The sequence below is a fragment of the Dermochelys coriacea genome, chromosome 5, assembly GCF_009764565.3.
Source record: "Dermochelys coriacea isolate rDerCor1 chromosome 5, rDerCor1.pri.v4, whole genome shotgun sequence".
Lineage (NCBI taxonomy): Eukaryota > Metazoa > Chordata > Testudines > Dermochelyidae > Dermochelys > Dermochelys coriacea.
The window spans coordinates 75,612,709-75,633,305 of record NC_050072.1 but is presented as its reverse complement, the minus strand read 5'-3'; the positions used below and the strand labels follow the sequence as shown (position 1 = coordinate 75,633,305).

The following is a 20,597-nucleotide window of genomic DNA, read 5'->3' as shown; positions in this document are numbered from 1 at the left end:
TTAAGCCTGACAAGACATTTAGTATAAACAATTTGCATCCTATATCCTTCTAAGAAAAGGCGGAAGACAGAAAAGCTCCAACAGATAATGTCACAGGCAAGGTTGTTGATGATACTGAACTGGAAGACTCATTAACTAATAAAGGACAATGTAAAATGTAATCTGATTCAGAATGACTGGAATTGTTTAAGTACCTGACTAATAGAGTGCAAATGGAGTTCACTGCAGATTCAAATATTAGTAAATTCTGAAGTAAAGAGCCACAAGATATGAGATAAATAGTAAGGCAGGGTAATAAACTGACAAGAAAATAGATTTGAAAGAAATTGGAGGAAAATGTTGTATTAAAAGTCATCAGATTGTCAGCTGCAATGAAGAAAGTAGTCAGAAATATTGCTAGAGAAATATACAGAAGGAGGAGATTTAAAGAAACACTATAAAGAGCAGTATATATCACTGTTCACCATAGATATAATACTCTGGCATGATAGCAAGTCTCCTCAAGTTACTTTAATAAGAAAAGATTAAGAAAGTTGAACTTATTCTCACTGGAGGAAAGGAGAGTTCATAATGACCTAATTTAGAGATTTTTAAATTGTAAAAGGGATTGATAAAATTGATCCACACAGTGCTGAACTGTTATAGCCTTACATTCAAGAAGTTTGCAATCAGCTCTCTGTGGAGAAACAAATCAATAGAATCTCTCCTACCTGCAAAACTCCTCTTTATGTCAAAGAGGTTCATTCTGAACAGCCGATTGTTTAAGTAACTTAATCAGTTATTTGGGGGGGTTTTCTGTGCGCACATGGAACAAGTACCTGTCACAGGGATGCAGAAGAAGGGGAGGGGACATGGCTTCAGTTGATGAAAGCAATTATCTTTAAATTACTAGTCTGAACATTTATCTTCAATTTAGTATATAACATAGTAAACTAGTATGTTCCTAGGAAAAGTAAATGTAAAGCAATGGAGTTACCTAGGTGCTCCTCTATTGACAACAATGGAATTACTTCTAATGTACATCAGTGTAAGTGAGAGAAGAATTGGGTCCATGAGGACCTGGACCACTTTGTACAGTCATTTATTCCCATGCAAAATGAGTATGCTTCCTGATCTGAATGGTTACATCAACTACAGTCTCTCTTTGCACTGGTGGAAATGACTATAAAAGTGCAGGGCAGGAGAGAATCAGGGCCCTTAATCACAAGCACTGGATTTAGCTTTCAGCTGTAGAACTGTATTAGCTTTATAATTCTCCCCTCTCCCCACAGCTCCCCAATGACATAGAAAAATACAAGTTTAAATAGACTTTTAAATTTTGGGGGAAAATACTGAAATACTATGATGTATATAATGTGCACTAAGGATATTATGTCCTTGTCTCTTGAGAAAGACAGTAAAAAAATTCCTGTACATAATTCTTACATTTTCTTAACTGGTATAATTTCTCTTGAAGTTTACAACTAAGGGACTTCAGTCTCTTGGATTTTGATTAGTATGAAGTAATAAATTGTAAATGAACAAAGATTGTCCATACTCAACTGTTTTATATAAGTTGGAAACAAATTTCAATTTGCTCACCCTTTTCCTAGGTTGCCCAAGTTGGTATTGTTTGAAAATTGGTTGCAGTCTGTTAAGTCGTGCTGATAAAATAGCAAAGAACTAGAACAGAGTGAAGACAAGACTAGCAGTTCAATGGGCCAAGTGCATCCACAATATGGTGAATAGAATCACACTTAGTATGAGTTTGTCCCAGCCTGTCAGGATAAGCATGCACTACCTATATAATTGGAATAAAAAAAGATTCATGTCCTTAGGGGAAGGTAGTTTCCTACAGCCAAATAGATTAGGTCCTTTACATCAAGAATTATTCAGAATCAGGGTTTCTATTTGTGGTTTGTTTGGTTTTCCATTTGGTTGTAGCGTCTTTTTTCTGGGCTGCATAATGGTCAGTTACTCAAGAGGCTACTTTCTGATGGGTTATTGGAAGGAATATGGTGGCCACAGCATTCCCAATTTCAGTCCTGAATAGATTCCTATATATAGCAATCTCCATTTACTGATTAGAATAAGCTATCCAGGTTAGATTGGGTAACACTTTTAATGCCATTCCATCTAATATAATTCAGGAAGCTTTCCAACACCAGTGCTAGCCATTGCTTTTCTCTGCAATGCAGTAGGTTGGGATGCACCAATTCTTATTGCTCTTCCTCTGGATGAATAGAAAATGGTGGGAAGCATTGAGGTTTCATTCATAAGTATGCAGATAAAGCCATTAAGTAGCATTGAATCACTGAATTATAAATCAACTCAGTTAAGAGTCAGAGAAATAAATACAAACCCCATCTAGAGTTTGCCAGCTCCTAGAACTTTGGCCTGAGCCTGTACGGGGTCCTGCCATATGGACTACAACAATAATGACTGCCAGAGACTTCTGACATAATTTTGCAGCAATCTTTGAGCCAGGGGTGGGGACAGAATGGACTAGAAACCTTTGCTGATGCCAATAGGGAGGCTTCTGCAGGTGGTGATATGGACAAGCAGTTTGCTGGACCAGTGCTGCTCAGCACCTCAATGAGAGGGGACAGCCTGACTCAGAGTCAGAGACTAGGTTTAGTTTCAGGTTTGAGTTTTGGAGCTGTGAGAGAAGCAGAAAAGCTCAGGGAATCTTTTGTTAAGTTCCCTTCCATCTCGACAGTGGGACTCTTTGAACGATGGGGGACTTAGTGTATGGGACAGGCAGTACCAGCCCTGCAGAGTGACAGAGCTCCAATCTGCCTCTGGCTACCGAGAACTAGCTGAGACCTCCATGGGACACTGGGGAACCAGGAGAGTACCATGCCCCCTCCAGGAACAAAGACACAGTAAAGTAACCCCTCTTGTTAAGCAGGCTAATGTTTGCAGCACTCATCTCTGGCCTCATGAACTTGCAATTTTATGTGTGTTGATTATATTTCTACTTGTCTCAAACAGAAAGGTCAGTCAAGATGCACTATTTCGTTACCTTTAGAAATACATTGTTCAACATTCTCATACTTGTGGTGGAATAACATATGGAGAGCCTAGGGCTAAGCCAACCTGATTACAGAATGAGCCCCACCTGAGAGGGATTTGGCAATTCCCCATAAAGAGCAGAAGATGGATGCAATAAAGAGGAAGAACCAGGCTTAAGTGATGATGAAGGCTAGTTGGGGAAAGAGCACTAAGAAAAAACCTCAAAGAGTAAAGAAAAGCTCTTCAGACAGTGGCCCGGGAGAGATCCTGGAACCTAGAATAGAAGGTTCCCCTACTGGTGCTAAGGAATGGGGCATACAAAGCCTAATGCAAGGGTTATTGAACCCAGCAGGATGTTGCCTGCTAAGCCTGGAATACAGGCTGAGAAATAGCCTCAGTGAAGGCAGATGGGTTTTATTGTGTTAATGATACTTTTTTGGAGATTTAAGTTTGGATAATTGTCCTCCCGGAAAGGGTGGACTTAAGTTGGTGAGCTGGCTGCAAGGATGAGTCACTGGAAGAAAAGCATCACAGTGCTGGAGAGACTGTTGGCTAGGGGTGCTGCAAAAACAAGAGCTGCTACACTAAACATGGCTATAAGGGGTTGTCTACCAGTGAGTGGATTTATTTACATGTGGTTTGACTGAATATAATTATACTTGCCCTAAATGCCTCTTCTCTACTGTAAAGATATCTATAAAATTGTTCTGTGTCTAAACAAGATTTGCTAGGATTTAGCTGTCTGAATACTCACTACAGCTGTATCAAGTCAAGAAAAAGCAGAACAAAATAATCACAGTCCTGTTATAACTAACAATTGAGATACTGTGTTACATCCTTGGACTGTGCTCAAGTTTAGCATGAAAAGTGAAATTGTCCAAACTTTAAAAGACAAAAACATTCAGTGGAATAAGGAAATCTGAACAATATCGTGGTTTTCTTGGATAGCTAAAGTTGAGGAGTTAAGGATAAGTGGCTCGTGAGTAGTACCAACAGAGACAGCTTTGTGGTCTATGAAACTAACATTGACTTTCATTCACTATTCTTTATTTTAAAAAGTGTAATAGTCTTTCTACTGTCCTGCTCATATTCTCTTCTGTTTGGAAAAAATTGCAGATTTAAAATTGTGTGGCATCTGAAGATTTGACACTTCTATAAATACACCATAATTATAACTGTTCTCTACTGAGTCTATTCCTGTGGTAGCTAGGCACTTTAAATATCGCTTGATATAAAAGAGAAGGGCTAGCAGTAGAATATTCTCCATGAGGAGCCCTCAGCTTGAGAACCAGCTTCCACTCTGGTTCTTAAGTACCTAGTCATTTGACATACTGCATGGCCAACCACATTTTTGTTTTTAATGTAGGCTTTTGAAGGGGGAGGTTTCTGATGAAAGTGAGGATTATGGTGGAGGGGAACCTCTTTCCTTTAGGCAAGGTTTTACTTTAATTTGTTTGGGATTAGTTATTGGTTTGAACAACTGGGTGGCTTTGTGTTCTGTCAAAGGTAAATACACACTCCTTTTTCTGTATGTTTGTTTGTATGGCAGAAATTAATATGGTAATATACCATCACAAGTGAGAATCTTCTGTTTTCTTTCTGGCTGATCAATGGTAATTTCTAATTCTTTAAAGGTCAATAGAGGCTGTTTACACTGACTGAATTGCCAGCTGACTTTTTTGCAGCTAGATTTATAAGGGCTAATTCTGGGCTTGCAGGTGTCTTGTTCAGAGGTGATAAGAAATATTTCTGCCTTTTGTCAAGACTAGTGGAGTTATTGCCCATAAACTGCCAGATGCATAGATTAAAGTTGCCAGATGGATCAGTGGTCTGCTGCTGTCACTCCATGTAATTTCATGGAGCTCAGCACTATCTTTTTTTTTTCTTTAGCATTCTCTTTCTGTCTGGCTATTTTTCTCACATCAAAATTACATAGGGTATTCATCTTCTATGCACTGGTTGTTAGATGTCTGCTAGTTATAGTAACACCAAGATGGAACTTTGAAAATGCAGAAATGCTGGGGCTAAAAAAGTGCAGGAATCTCTGTACTCCCTGCTGTTCATAATTGCATACAATACTCCTTGCAGTAATAAGGCACAAAAGAATGAGATTAAGGTCAAAGCCTTAGCTCCACTGATTGTATTGACAATTCACACCAGTTCAGGATCTGCCCTACTAACTCTGAATTTTCTTGCCTGGCATAGGCTGTCAAACTTTCATTTTATGAAACAAAATTATTTTTAGTTGTGGTGTTGGGATTGCTGGTGAAGAATCATATTCTCACTTAGTGCCTGAGCTTGAGAAGGGCTGAGCACTTGCAGTTCCTATTGACTTTGAAAACTAGGCAATGAGCTTGTTTGTCACCCTATGAATTCAATATTCATTTACATTGCTCGGGAGGGGGGGGAATCAACTTGAGTATACACTGAATTTTGCAGATGCTTCTGATAAGCAATGCTGTTTCTTTTTAGAACTTGATTTTTAGTGTGAGTCTTGATATTTGGAAAAACAAGACAGAGGTATAAACTTCTAGTATGTTATACAGTGTGCTAAGCTGGAAACTGCATATCAGCCACACACTGCTTAAATCAACACACAGGTGTTCTATCTATCCATCATAGTCTTGAAATGTAGCAATTGGACATTGTAATTTCACAGGTTTTAGTAATTGCACAAGCTCACATGGTTACATATATGATTTCTTGAAAATCTTGTATTGGGGGGTAGCTGTATTAGTCTGTATCCACAAAACCAACAAGGAGTCCGGTGGTACCTTAAAGACTAAGATTTAATTGGGCATAAGCTTTTGGGGCAAGGTTTTTTTTTATTATTTTTATTTCCCATACGCCAAGCAAACACGATATTCAAAATTACAAGCTATATTGTAATTATCTGAGGGGAGAATTCAAATCCTCCCTCAAATATTAACTGACCAGAAACTGTTAACAAGGTCACAACACTTGTTTTGGAGTCAGACTTGGATTAAATGTACATGACAATGTTTAAGTGCAATAATAAATAATAATGCAAACTGCAATATAAATATTATAATTACAGAGCCCCAAATCTGTTAAGATCATCACTTATAAGTCAAGCACTGTGGACATGCCAGATTTAGTTTACCCCTGAAGCCTTAGTGTGCAGAATTTGAATCTAGAGTCCTCCGCATTGTGCTGCTGCTATTTGAGCTACAGGTCTAGCAATGTTGGCTGGCAGTATAAGAAGGTGATTTTCCCAGCACGAGGATGGATTCCTGAGTCCAAGAGCTGGATTAGTGGCTTGGGGAGCTCAGTCTGGCCATGCTGTCTCTCCTTTTTGTCCGGAATCGAGTGAGCTCCTTCCCTGGGTGTTGTGCCCAGAATTGGATTGGTCACTGACATAATATGCTTGGTCTAGAAGGTGACTAGGAGGAGCCAGGCCCCTGAGTCATTCTGTGTCTCTCTCTCTGCCCCTGCCCATGTAGTGACCTTGGGTAGTGATGGGGTAAATGGGCCAGGATGGGGAGGGAGAGAAACGGCAGTGGGCATGTGTTGGGTCCAAGGGCTTACATAGGAGGAGGAGGCCAGCCGGCTCTTCTCCCCTACTGTTGGTGCAGCTGCTCTACCATCTTTGTGGTGGTTACTAGCGCAGTATGTTGCTATTGCTTTGGTGGTGAAGTGGGCCTGGCCTCCGAATGTCAATTTTTTGGCATGCTGCCAATATTGTTCTTGTGGAAAGGAGATGGGGGATTTTTAACATTGACATTTCAATGGAATATGATTGAGGGGGGTGGGAGGAAAGGAAAAGCACTCTGTAGCCCAAGAAGATTTGTTGCAAACGATGGAGAAGTGAAGTCGTCTCCAAAAAGTAACAGGAACCCTTTTATAATGGCTATATTTTCCATCTCAACCAGCTGCTTTTATGAAGGTGACTTGAGAGCTTTAACTCTTCAGTAAATTGTGTGTTCTGTTAGTCCAGCAAATGGACTCAAGTCTCTGAAACTTTCAAAATAAAAATGATTGATTTAGTTTGATATTGAGACTGACATAGCTCATGAATGCTTGAAGTTTTATTCATGAGACGTTTAGTCTGCTTGCTATGTAGTTTGCAGTGTTGTCACACTAAAATGCATAAAATATCCATACACTAGTCTTCTCCTGCTTGGATTATGACCACCTCCTCTCTCACTGCTTATCCTGAAGCTGATATCCCTCTACTCCATCTGTATTAAATCCCCTCCATGCTGTGGACCCTTCCCTTGGCCAACCTCTTTTGTCAAGTTCCCAGGGACAGCAATGGCTGGAGCACTCTAGGAGAGCTAAACTATTAGGAACCAGAAATCTCAGGTTTGGAGTGGAATCCATCTCCATAGATAGCCTTTTCCTAGGCAGATCCTCTGTAGGTCTACTGCTTTGGGTAGATGAATCCAATATCAGTTTTGGGATTGTGGCAAATGATGACACAATATCTGCAAAGTGAATGGCATAGTTTTTCCCCAGAGCCTTGTACTCCCTGTCCCTTTGGTGGTTCTGGAGTTGGGTTGGTGGGTGATCTAGCCTTAAAATTCTTCATCCTCTGGATCTTCCAGTCCATCTTGCCTTACTCGTGATTCTGTCTCTTAGATTGTAAATCTCTTGGGTGGTAGTAGTCTGCAATCATTATTCATTGAGTAGGCTCCTGTAGTATGTACTTGTCTACCAGTTTTTCTCCCAGTCCCATACTCATACTCTAGTCCTAAAACATGGGTTTCTTTTTTTCTTTTCTTTTTTTTTTTATTATAAAGAATGAACTACAGTTGGTAGGTTTTTCTTTTCTCTTTTCAGGCCATTGATTCACTACTTCTCCAGGTATGCTATCATACCAAAATATTTCTAGGTACATTGACTCTAACCCTACTCACCTTTCCCTTCCCCTGTTATTGAATCCTTCTAGTCTGCGTGCTCTGACTAACCTTCAGGAATACTTAGTAGCATGTCTCTCTCCTTCTGCTTTCATATTTAAGCACAGATTTATATTTTACTTCTACCCAACTCAGTGATGTATGAGACTTGCTGCTGCTGAGACCGATGGTATCGATCTCACTAAAGTGTTTTGATACTGTACCAGGAAAGCTATGTTAAACTAAACAGTATTGCCCAATGACTCCGTTCTTTAAAGTATTGCTCTCAAAAATAAGTACTTTCTTTGGTTAAGAAGAGGAGATTTTTTTGTTGCTATGATCGGAACCTTGGAATCCATGGCAGAAGCACAGTCTTTTAATGATGCAACATTGCAGCAACAGGCAGTTGGAGATATTTTTATGGGTGCCTGACCTCTGAACACTTTTTTTAGTTTGGAGTCCGCTATTGCAAAATAAATATGGCAATACTCTTTGTCTATCATTTGTCTTTGGTATTGCAATGACAGGAAATTCAACTGTTCACTTGATAACCGCAAACGACTGGGAGCCAGGACTCTAGTTTTGTTGAGGACTGCTATATAGCCCTGGATACGTCATTTAACTACGCCATGTCTCACTTTACCCTTCTCTGAAATGAATATGCTATTTCTTAGTGCTGCTGACAGGGCTATTGTGCTGCTTAATTATTAGTAAAGATCTTTGACAGTCTTGACATAAAACAAATGACAGGGATGAGCTCAAACCATGAAATCAGGTCTGGATATTGAACACCTTTAAAATTATGAAATTTTCAGACCCAACATTTTTGTTTGGTCTGTTTTATAAAGGGCCTATTTGCAGTACTCAGATCAGATTGGGGTCTGGATATTAAAATAACTCCAAATTTATAACAGCAAAATAGTATTGGTAACTATTTTTGTTTGTTCTCTCCCTCCCCCTCCCCCTCTCCTATTTTAGATATTCCTTTTTAGCATTTCAAATGAATGCAGTGTTTGTGATACATTGGTGCATTGTGTAAAGCTTGCTTTCTGTAACCGATGAAGTTAGAATTCTGTGTAACAGATTCCCAATCTACCATTATTTGTACTAAATGTTAAAGTTTTAAAGATAATAACTATGGGAGGCTTATTCCCAAAGAAACACTTTAAACATTGACCCATCAAAATAGGTAGTTATAGTAGAAAGCCTGGTTATTTTACTCTTCGACATGGTCTCTTTTTGAGATAATGGTAATATCCGGCTATGAAAGGCTGTAAGGGCCGATGCAGAGTTTGTGAGAGGATTTCTTGGCATAGAGGTAAGCATAATTTTACAAAAATGTCTGTCTGGCTTATTGGAAATCAGTCAACACCACTATTTCATTCTTTCCTTGATTCTCTCTCTAAGAGAAACCATTTTTAGTTCCAGTGCTCTACTACAATTGTCATTGTAAATCTCAAGAAACTAGAGGAAGACTCTAGAAGAACATCTGTCATAATTTGGCATCTCAGGTCTCTGACACTTAAAGATAAAGGCGAGGAATAATATAACCTTTTATAGTAAATGTTTCCTCAACACTAGACAGATGCAATCTGCTCCAACTTAAACAATGATCAATACAGGGATTTAAACTAGCTTTAGGCTTGGTCATAGTAGCTTGTTTACATAGAAAACTATTGTTCAGAAACCAAAATTAATTTCTCTCACCCTGAGTATTTTTAAGTAGACTCAAGTTGAGTATTGGTGCTAATGTAATATAGAGGCAGCTGAAAACCCTTTCCCTTCACTGTTACTTAGCTCCAAATCTCCCCGGTGGAGAATTGTCCTCTTATAGGAACACTCTCTCTCCCAGCATCCCTTTTATGAGGCCCTTTAAATTTGTCAATGATCTGCCGCTGCAATTTATAGTGGCTATTTTGAAACTGTTTGCTGCATGCTGTGTCTCCCTCTGTATTCCTTTTCACATTCCACAATGTATTCTCACAGTATTATCTTTGACATTTGTATTAATCAATAGTTGCTTCTGTATTTTAAGCTACCACTATGATTGCAGCTCTTCATGCTAGAAAGACAGAAGTATCACCAGCAGCTTTTCTGTCCGGATATTACCACTATCTCACAAAGAGACCATTGGTTATAAATGCCATCCCTCCAGCAGAGCTAAGATCCTACCTAGTATCCGATATGTTGAGAGAAATTACATTCAACCTCTAGGGTAGTCACCTGTGACAAGGGAGTGACAGTATTGTGAGGGAAGTTCTCTTCTCCACAAGAGAAGGATTGGCTGTAGGAATAGAGGGAACAGAACAAGTCCAGATTTTAGGGTGTTTGGGAGCAGTGTGCTTATACCACTGTGATCTTAGCCCTGAAGGTAAATACCAATTTAAAGTAAGATCTCTGAAAAATCTTTAAATCAGATGGTGTCAGATGAACTAGTATGAATATTTCTGGACATGAAAGATAGGTGCAGGTTCTCTCTCTTTTTCTATCTACAAGTATTTGCTCATCACTGATAAGCCAGATATAGTATACTGGAGCAAACTTTTTGATGTTTTCAAAGGTTGAAAAGAAATTACTTCATCTGAGTGCCACTTGGCTGCAAGTAAATAAAGCTACAACCCATAGGAGTGCCAATTAGAGAGCCAATTATAACCTGATTGATCTTTCCTGGCATGGGTGGGGAAACTGGTAGTAGGTCTTTTATCATGCTAGACGTGGACTTGACTTTGACTGGAATGCATGCCTGTGTGTGATATGGGAAGCTTGACAGGTACACACACTTGAAATGCACAGTTGGGGCACCAAAACAAATGTATTAAAATAGTGTTTTTACTATGTCATGCTACATAAGTGGCCAAATCTATAACACTGTATTTCTAGATAGTTTACAGTCTCTTATTTGAAATATACCTACAACACACTTCATACCGTATGTAACTAATTGGAAAAGCAAATTTCTACATATGTGAAGCATGTTGCCAATATCCCTGAGATGGACACCACAGTTGTGACTCTTCTCCCCCTCCCCCCCCCCGGTGCAATTGTTAATCTGTTATGAATTCAGATACTCTTCAGTCAGGGCTGTTTCTTGGGGGGGGCAGGTTCAGGGCGGAAGTATGAATCTGTCACTTCCGGGACGGATTGTGCGGGGCCCAGAACAGTTGCCCCGATTCGCCATACCCTAGGGATGGCTCTGTCTTCAGTTGTAGCTTTAGAGATATGTAAGCAAGATGCCATTTCCATCTCCCATACCATCACATAAAGGAGAAGCTCACAAAGGGCTGAGAGTCTGTGGTGACCCTAAAGGAGTGAAATAGTGCATTCAGTTCAGAGGCTACCACATTATCCTTTCATATTCCTTTCAGTCAATTTCTGTGTGTAATAGGCTTTGTCACTGGATACTGAACTGAATCCTATATTTTGGAGAAAAGGGGATCAGATTTGGTAAGATGGGTGATCTGTCAGGATGGTCGGTCTATCTTTTTCTTTTTCTATCTTTAATGAAAAGGGCCTTGATTCATGTTGGTCTTGACAGTGAAATATAGGAAGAAAAACTGCTTTCAGACTTTGGTTACTGGTTAGGCCTCGTTATTATCAGTCATAATATTACATTTGTATATAGTCCATCATCCTAAAAGATCCCTTTGTAAAGAACTTTAAAAAGTATAGCTCAGATCCTGCAAGCTCTTAAAGCACACATGCAGAAAGTTGCTCAAAAGTCTGTTTGCAGGAACAGGATCTGTATATAGAAATTGCTTCAGAGAAGTATCCACTTCTGGCCTAAAATATAGTAGCTGTTCAACAATGGGCATTAACACTGCATAACACCTTAGGACAGGAAATGAAGATTATCAGATCCACTTTATTTTTAAAAAATGTGAAAGGTAGACAGGTGTTCACTAAATGATTTTGTTAAATACAAGTATTACATTTTAGTCTGTTAAAGCAATTCTTTTTTAAAACATGTTGAAAGCTGCTGCTTTGCTGTACCCTGCTGAACATCAATATAGTAAACCTAGCCATTTCTATCTGTCATTACCAAACATCACAATGATGTTCTGATTAATTATGTGTACTGCGGATCTCCCAGATGCCAGCCAGATGTTCAGAGAAAACTAACGTTGTTTGGCTTAAGAAACGAAGTATAAATCATATCCACACTGACACACCTAGTGGAACAAATGGAAGGTATTCCTAAGTGAATGCGTTATTTCAAATTTATTTTTTCCTTGACCAACGAAGCACTCTGCCTCATACACTGCAGGGTTATAGGTAAAACAGGAGACAAGAAGAACATGTAGACAGTAGATCAGCTTTTGCTTTTTTGTTACCAGGAGGCTGCTGTGCTGCAAGGCATTCTGACTTCCCCACCCTAGCTGCTTCACAGAGCAGGAGCGTTGCCTCTGATCCATTAGGAAGGGAGTGTTAAATGGCTGTGGGAACAGGAAAGAAAGTGCTGCTGACAGCCAAGTTCCCTGCCAGTAGCAGATCAAAGGGCTGCCTGGAAGAGAATAGAGGCAGGTGGCCAGCTCTCAGGCAGGATGTGGGGGTGGGGGTAAAGGGGAATCAGGAGAACTTTCTCTCCTCAGCCAGCTCTTCTGTGTGGCTTTTATATTTCTGGGGTCAGAGGAGCATTGTTTCTCTTTAACCCTCAACCAGACTACAAGGTGTCTGTGGAAGTAGTAGAATATGTAAGGTGGGGATCTTTTCTCCTCTCCCTGAAACCATGTGGTGGTCATCTGTCTCCTAGTTTTGACAGGGAAAGAACTCTTGCCATTTACCCTCACTCAGATCTTTTAGAATATTTGTGCAGAAGCCAGAGATAGGGCTCTACGTCATCCCTCCCCCATACATCAGACTGCTGCAGCTCTTTTGATGCAGAAATCAGCTTTCTTTCTTTCAAGTAGCCTCTGCCCTCTATGCTGACAAAAACACATCTTTCAAAGCAGGGGCAAGGCTTGGGGCCCACCCAAAAGACTACTCCTATTTTTTTTTAAACTCATATCAAACCAAATCAGACACTTTTGTCCCTGGGTTTGCTGAAAAGTGAGGGTCTTCAAGGAGAAAAGTCCAACTATGTTTCAAATTATAAGGCATATATACTCTCCTTCCTCAAGGCCCACTAGTTCTGTGATATGTATGTGTATATATGTATAAGAAACTGGCCAACTAATATCACACTAATAAATCTAGAAGTAGAAAGGAGATCAGAGGCAATGCTTCACAGTCTGGATGGGCCTGGCAGTATTCAAAAAGCCATGTGATCCTACTGCTTTCCAGTCCTGGCTACATAATGTAGTCTGCAGGATTCTGAAGAGGAACAGCAGGGAAAGAGCCCAGCTCTGTGCCCATTTAGGATTATGATGCTTGGAGGGCAGCATTAGGGCCAGGCTGGGAGAGGAACCACACTTATGCCCTATAAATTTGGGCATTTGATCTGCATCAATGAGACCATACCGGAGCTCCACAGGCTGCTCTCTGTTTAGAAGGTGGATTTCACACTTCCTCTCCATCTTTGCCAGAACGGGACAGCTGCATAAATCTCAATTACTGCACTCAGGCTTTCTGCAGGATTCAAGAATTTTACTTCCAGTGAAAATGGGTCAGAGCTGTCCTGTGTACCAGGGAAACATTAATTGATTTTCCATCTTGCTGAACAATGCTGCTTTGCTCAATTTACATTCCCTCTTCAGTTCAGTGTCATCAAGTGATTGGGGTGGCATGTGGAGATGTGACCCAACAATAGCAGGGATTTAAAATCCATCACTATTATTGCTGCCAGATCCTGGTCTTTGATTTGGGTGACAACAATTCTTTTGATCTGTGATTATCTCCACCACTCTTTATTGGTACACAGTTGGGAGACACAATCATTGATTCTTTTTGACACATATAAAACCCCTAAAACTGATACAGTGCAGTCCTCTAGGGTATATCAGCCCTTAACTTTAATATGTATCATCTTTCCTCTATAAGGCAGTGGCCCTAGATTCAGTCAATAGATCCAGGTGGCTTTGGGGTGGGAAAAGCAGAAAGCCCTTTTTTAATTAGGGTGGGGGGAGGGAAACATGATGGTGCTCTAGATGGGTCCAGAGACTGACTAAATAGAATTGCAGAAGCTTTTGGTTTTTCCATCAGTGCTTTGAATCTCAGTCAATTATAATGTCTCCAAATAGCCAATATCTAATGATGGCTGTTTGATAGTCCAAGTGAAAGTATTGGTTGTGCTCAATGTAAGTATCCACATATTGAAAAAAATCCTCAGTACAACTGGGCTAAACTGCCTTTGGGGTTGGGAACCTTAAGGAGTGAGTTCAAGAAATAGTGGTATGATGACTTCTCTAGAAATAGTCACCCTAGTTAGGATTAAAACATCCGTGGGTTTATGGGTTCTGAACCTCACACTTGTTACAATAGCTTTGCCTAGTAGCAATGTTGTCATGTTAAAGTTGAGTTACAGAAGCACAGTCATATTACTGCTACCTTAGCTGCTGCTGTTCTGAAGTGTCCAGAAAAAAAAATCTTGGTGTTAAAAATGTAAAATGGAAGAGAGAGTTGCTGATCCACAACATTACTGACCAATATATAAGTACCCTTCTAGTTCTCTTGCCCCCACATATTTAGATGTGTAGGGAGTTAAGAGAATTTTTGATCCAGTCTCAGTCAATCACAGTCAGATACATAAATACAATGTCTGGAACATGAATAATTTAAGTAACTGTTCAGTTTATTTTGGGAAGGAAAGTGAAGGGCTATTGGGTGAGCAATATCTAAATGCTACATATTTGGGAGCCAAGACTTTGAAAGGTGTCTTGTAGGGAAGAAGGAGCCTGAGCAGATCTCAGCACTCATACACCTGCAAACATAAGTGGATTTAAGATTACTGATGCACAAATGTTGCATGGCACATAATGATCAATTTCAGTGATATGTTACAGATCTGCAGCATAATGTTTTGAATCAATTGGCAAACTGCTGAATTGCAATATTGTAAAATCAAAGAGAAACAATGTTGTGCTATAGCCTTTGTTTCAGTTATCCTAGAAAACCTACTTTTTTAAAAAAAAATTAGGTGGAAACTTGAGCCATAGGCAGAACTGTATTGGTTCCTGTACTGGTTCCTTAAGAAGACTAACATTAATCTGCCTCACAATTGCTTTCAGAAATAGCCTCACTATTTTTCCAGGCTTCAAGAACACAAAAAGGTGTAATGACTGCTTTTCAATTTATGCTTTTTCTTTACTATGCCACTGCAAACCACATGAAGATATTTCTAACTCAGTATAGGCAATAAATGCACTAGTTTTGTTTTTTCTTCCAAGTCTCATGGCTTTTTAAGGAAAGAGATGAATCAATCAGAAAATCTACCTTGGACATTAACTAAAACTTGTAGTTAGCCCCATAGCTGTCTGGACGTTTACACAGGGCTAGGTTGGCTTAGGTTGAGTAATTCATTATTACTGCATTATAATGAATGGTGTTATTACTCCTCATGAGCAGCTCTTGGAAGGAATTGTGACCCATAATTATTCCCCTCCTATGCTCTTGCTCTGTGGAGACAGGGACCTAGTGGTGGTGGGGGTGCAGGGGGAGAAAGTAAGTTACTGCAGGTCTTGAAAAGCACTTCCCCTCCCCATATCTAGCCAGCTACTGTGCCTGGACTCGACTCGGAGAATGGTATATTGCTTACTATAGGAGCATGTTTGGCCCGAACTATGAAGCTAGTTAGGAATTTGGATGACCCATGTGCAAGGAGTGTGGGCTAAACTCACTAATGTATTTCCCACAGTTGGTAGAAAAGCTACATTATGAAGACAAAGTTGTTTGGCTAAGGGAAAGATATCAATAAGGAAACTATTCACCATAATTCTTGCTCCAGGAGATTGTTAAGCTGCAGTTGTGACTGGCCCCTGTATAGGTTACAGAGGCATAAGAGGGAGATGGTTGCTTTCATGACCACTCTTGCATAGTCAGGCATAATCTAAGCCTACAGAAGGAAGAAACGCTCATAGACAATTCTTTTACAAATTCTCAGGATAGGTATGTGATAGTAGTGTTAAATTTTTTTTAAAAACTTTCTATTGCCATTTGAAAGCACTAAAGATCCACAGAGGCAAAGTACACAGTGGTCTATCATACCATAGATTAATTTTTTCCTTTCAACTATTTTTCATTTGACACTAAGATGAGTTTAATAGTTTCTCAAACTTTTCCAAAGTGGAATTGCTTCTTACTTTCAGTAGCACTTAAAATATATTTCCTAACTAAAAGGACATGTAGAGTAACTTTTTTAATTGGTTTCTTTCCTCCTTACAAATCCAAACTTTAATGTACTTCCTGTATAATCTGCATAACCTATTTTTCATCTGTTATAGCTACCTCAGCCAACAGATGGTGCTGTGTATAACACTTTTATGATATTGTATAACATTTTAAAAAATATATTGCAGCCAAACTGCACATTTAATTACTCTAGCTTTACATATATTTCTCAACAGAAGTCCCCAGTAATGTTTATCATAAAAATTTGAACTGAGATGCAAGAAGCAGCTAAGTCACTGATGAATATTTATATCCAGTCAGAGGTGGGGAAACAGTTCAATTGCACATGTAAAATGAGTTAGAGGAGCCAATAACAGTCTTATGTGAAACTCCTGCAGGATCAGGTCAACAGTTTGGGTTTTCCCTACTTGGAAATAATAGGGAGACAATGTGACCTAGTGGCTAGAATACCAGAGTAGGACTTAGAGCCAAGAATAGATTCCAGGTTTCCTAACACTAGCCACCTGGGTGATCTTGGGGAAACAGGCAGAGAGAAGTGAGATGCCCATCTGAAAAAACAGGAACAACACTGATGTCATTTGAGATCTAGTGAAGAATAGGACTATATAAGAAATAAGCATGATTGCGACAAACATTTGGCCTGGATCTTCTATTTAGGACTTAGACTGGATCTAAATCAAAACACACAGGTGCAGTATTTCAACCTTTTATTCATGTGACTTACATGGGACTGGTCATGTGAAGGAGTTCACAAGAGCCTCCACTTTTTTAAAGGATATGTTTAGGACCCCAATGCTGCCAGCACCTACTCACGTGCTCAAATTTCAGCATGTGAGTAGTCTCATTGACTTCAATGGGACTCTTTGCACATGCTTAACTTTTAATGCACAAAAGTTTTGGCAGGATGGAATCAGTCTGTGGTCTCTACAGGCTTGACCTTTCTCACCCTGAAGTGAAGGGGAGCTTTGTTATGGACTACAATGAGACCTCATGAGTCTGAGCATGTTGAATCTTCGTTGATTATATGGCAAAATATTTTACATAATGTGTATTATGTCTTTAATATAATCTGTACATTATATGTAGGTGTATATTTCATATATTAACTAAATAGTATTAGATCTGCCACATAACTGGTGGTCACCACCAAAAATTGTATACTGAATATATTCAGTCAGTTAATACACTTTAATTTGTCAAATAATAAATAGCAATGTAATACCCAAGAAGCCCTAATCTGGGTTTTCTAATAAAGATATGTCTATTGCATCATATCTAGTGTTTCATTTTTTGCAACTATAGTATTAAACTAGGTGACACTTCGTACCCTTACCATAATTCTACAGTCATTCTTTTTAGTTTTTACTATCCATATCCTAGCATCTTTAGATGCTTTGTAGTAATCAGAAAACGGAACTTTTTAAAAATCGAATAAATTATTAAGGTCTATATGAAAAATCATGGTCCCAGTCCTGCATGAGATCTATTAGCACAGCCTCCTGCATCTATGTGGAATCCCATTATTTTAACTGGTTCTGCATAGGTGCAGGGGACTATAGTAGGTTCTAAGGCTACATCTACATTTTTAGTTAGGAGCTATGATTCCCAGCTCTCATTGATGTATCCATGCTAGCAGTGTAGCTGGAGTAGCACAGGGAACAGAGTACATACCCAGCCAGATCCCCTGGATGTGTACTTGGGTGTCTAGCGTGAGCCACTGTCATGGTGCTACATTGCTAACTTTTTAGCACGCTAGCCTGAGCAGAGCTGGGATGGGGTATGTCTGTGTGAACATACTCATATTTCAGATGTGGACATTACCCACAATCCTGCAAATCCTGACACACATGGGGGGGGGGGCAATTCAGAAAAGCTTGTGCGGGGGATGTAACCTGACCAGGGAGCTCAGCCTGTGGAAGAGAATGGGAGGATACAAGCTGCAGCTCCCATGAGGCACCATGGAAGCACTTCCAAAGGGTAATTTAGTTTTCAGGCTAAATTGTTGGGGTTTTGGATGCAACTTCAATTTTTTTATTTTTAACTTCCACTCAGTCAAAACTTTCTATGGGGGGGAGGCAACTGTTGACCAGCTCTAACCCCAGTTCAGAGAAGTATTTAAGTACATGATGAACTTTGATGTGGCTGAGTAGTCCCAATGCTTATTCATGTTCACAGTCAGGTACAAATGTAAATGTGTTTTCAGGATCAGTCCCTCTTGATGACCGTTGTGGAAGAAGTAGTATTTAGAATATTTACATACAATATAACTCAAAAATGCTTACATTCAAAGATCCTTACCTTTGTAAAACAGTAAACAAACTATCTTGTTAGGTTGCCTTACATATTTTATTTGATGTGATTATCCTCAGGGATGCTAAAATATTACAATTTATGATGTATGATTTGGGATTAACAGCCAACTAGTGTGTGTTGTTAATCTGGTCAAGAAAAATAGACAAACATGGAGGGAACTACAGTTGTTGGGTTTTTTTTTGTTCTCCCCCCTGGGGACAAAAGCATATAAATTATAATTTAAGAATAACACTAATAAATTCTCAAATATTTTTTCAGTGAAAATACCAGCTCCCTCTGTCATAAAAACCTCTTAAAGTGGAGGACTGCTATATGAGTGGTGGTTTTTATTTCCATAATGCCAAATGAGTGTTAAGTGCTTTGCATGTGATTATAAGTACAATGTGCCTGTCCCAAAATTGTTAATAGGACTCTGCCCTTTGATTGTTTTCTCATGCAAGTAGTCCCTATTCCTATGTATGCTGGGGTGATGTACTGCCTCTATTTCAGTGGTACCTTCTGCACTGTTCCAGAAGGCCCATGATAGGATCAGCTGTCTATGGGGAGCAAGTGGGGTAGGGGATTGTTGTCTCCAAGCCCTATGGAGGATCTACTGAAAAGTGAATTCAGCATCACTAGGCTAGAATTGAAGGCAGGGAGAATGGAAGGTAAGCAGACCAGGGAAGTAAAGAGATGCCTATAATATCCTGTTCCTACCTTTTCAGAGTCCATGTCCTATAATTTTAGTGTCTGAATTTTAAATTGTAGCATGGCTTAAACTAAATTTATGAAACTTAAAGCTTTTTTCCTCCTTACTACCTCTCTCCAGATGAGTCACTCCTTTTGATGGGACAGTGACTACAGTGGGTGCTTTGGCATGAATCTGATAAAGCACCTATGTCACTTGCACTATTCAGTTTAAGGCTGCAAACTCATTATTACTAATGTTGTTGTGATTTCCTGTTTAAACTGACTGTTAACCAAAGAGTTAGTTACCTAAGAGCACACCTCACTACCTATTCAGCTCAATCTTGCTGCCATTGACATTAATGGCAAAACTTTGACTTGAATGGAAGCAGGAGCAGGCCCAAATATGTAGTGGAGACCTGCAAATAGTGTTGTAGAAAGTTAGCCTCTGATTCAGTATCTGTTATCTCTAAAAGTATGGTTATATCACTGAGAAGAAGGCTAATTTCCTTAACTGCAATAAAAGTTCAGAACCTGTAAATCTGACTTTATCAAGTTATCTTTGCTTTCATATTGGTAAAAGAATAACATGTTGGTAACTTTTTCACTTACATCTGTTTCCATTAGCACAAAACATTAATTATGCCTATCCCTAGACTTCTCATAGTCTCATTCCCTTACTGGTTGCTTCCCTCATAACAGCCTTCATCTTTTTTTGCTTCTGTACATCCAGCGCCCCAGATCCTCTAAGGTATTTATGCTCCTAGCGTCAATTGAAATCAGTGAAAGTTAAGAACCTAAATATTTTACAGGATCTGACTATAGCTGCCTCCTGATAGGAAGGGACTGATGTACTCTTATTGGGGGTCTGTAGATAGTTTTGTAAGTTCTGTTGAACTAAATGTATGTACAATCAGATCTTGGAAGAAATAATGTAGTTGTGGTACAGTTCTTCTGGGGAAGTTGTCCCCAATAAAGCCTGAGCCATTCTGACTGGAATAATTTCTTAGGTGCAGAGTTGCAATCACCACCACAGAACAGGCTTGGCTCAAGAAAAGTAGAAAGAACAATTAACGCATTTCCAGTTTTTCTGCCCAAATAAAAAGCACTTGGGAGATCTGGTTAAAGGTAGACTTGTTGTTGTTAAAGCTCTTATTAAATAGCACTGTATATCTAATATATAAGTGATAAAGGATTGACTTACAAAGAAAATTATTGTATAGTATAATAAGGCACAACATACAATAGGAGCCATCTGGAAACCTTTGTGCTAGAGATGAAGTGTCAGGAGCATTAATTCACAAATGAGTTGGAAACTCTAAAGAGCGGAATTATCAGACACTTAAATGAACACTATATGTTTGGAAAGAGTCAGCACTGCTTTTGCTGTTGGAAAGCATGCCTCACCAGTCCATTAGAATTCTTTCAGGGGGTCAACAAACATATATGGACAAAAGTGATGCAGTGGATACTTAGACTTTC

The 20,597-nt window shown here is 39.4% G+C and overlaps 1 long non-coding RNA gene across 1 annotated transcript in view; it reads left to right on the top strand.

Moving 5' to 3' along the window:
- Positions 1-3,179: 3,179 nt before the first annotated feature.
- LOC122460359 overlaps positions 3,180-20,597 on the top strand; it is a 132,979-nt gene continuing 115,561 nt past the window's right edge. The window contains exon 1 of the long non-coding RNA XR_006281620.1: positions 3,180-3,608. This is a non-coding gene — a long non-coding RNA (uncharacterized LOC122460359). The remainder of the gene's footprint in view (positions 3,609-20,597) is intronic.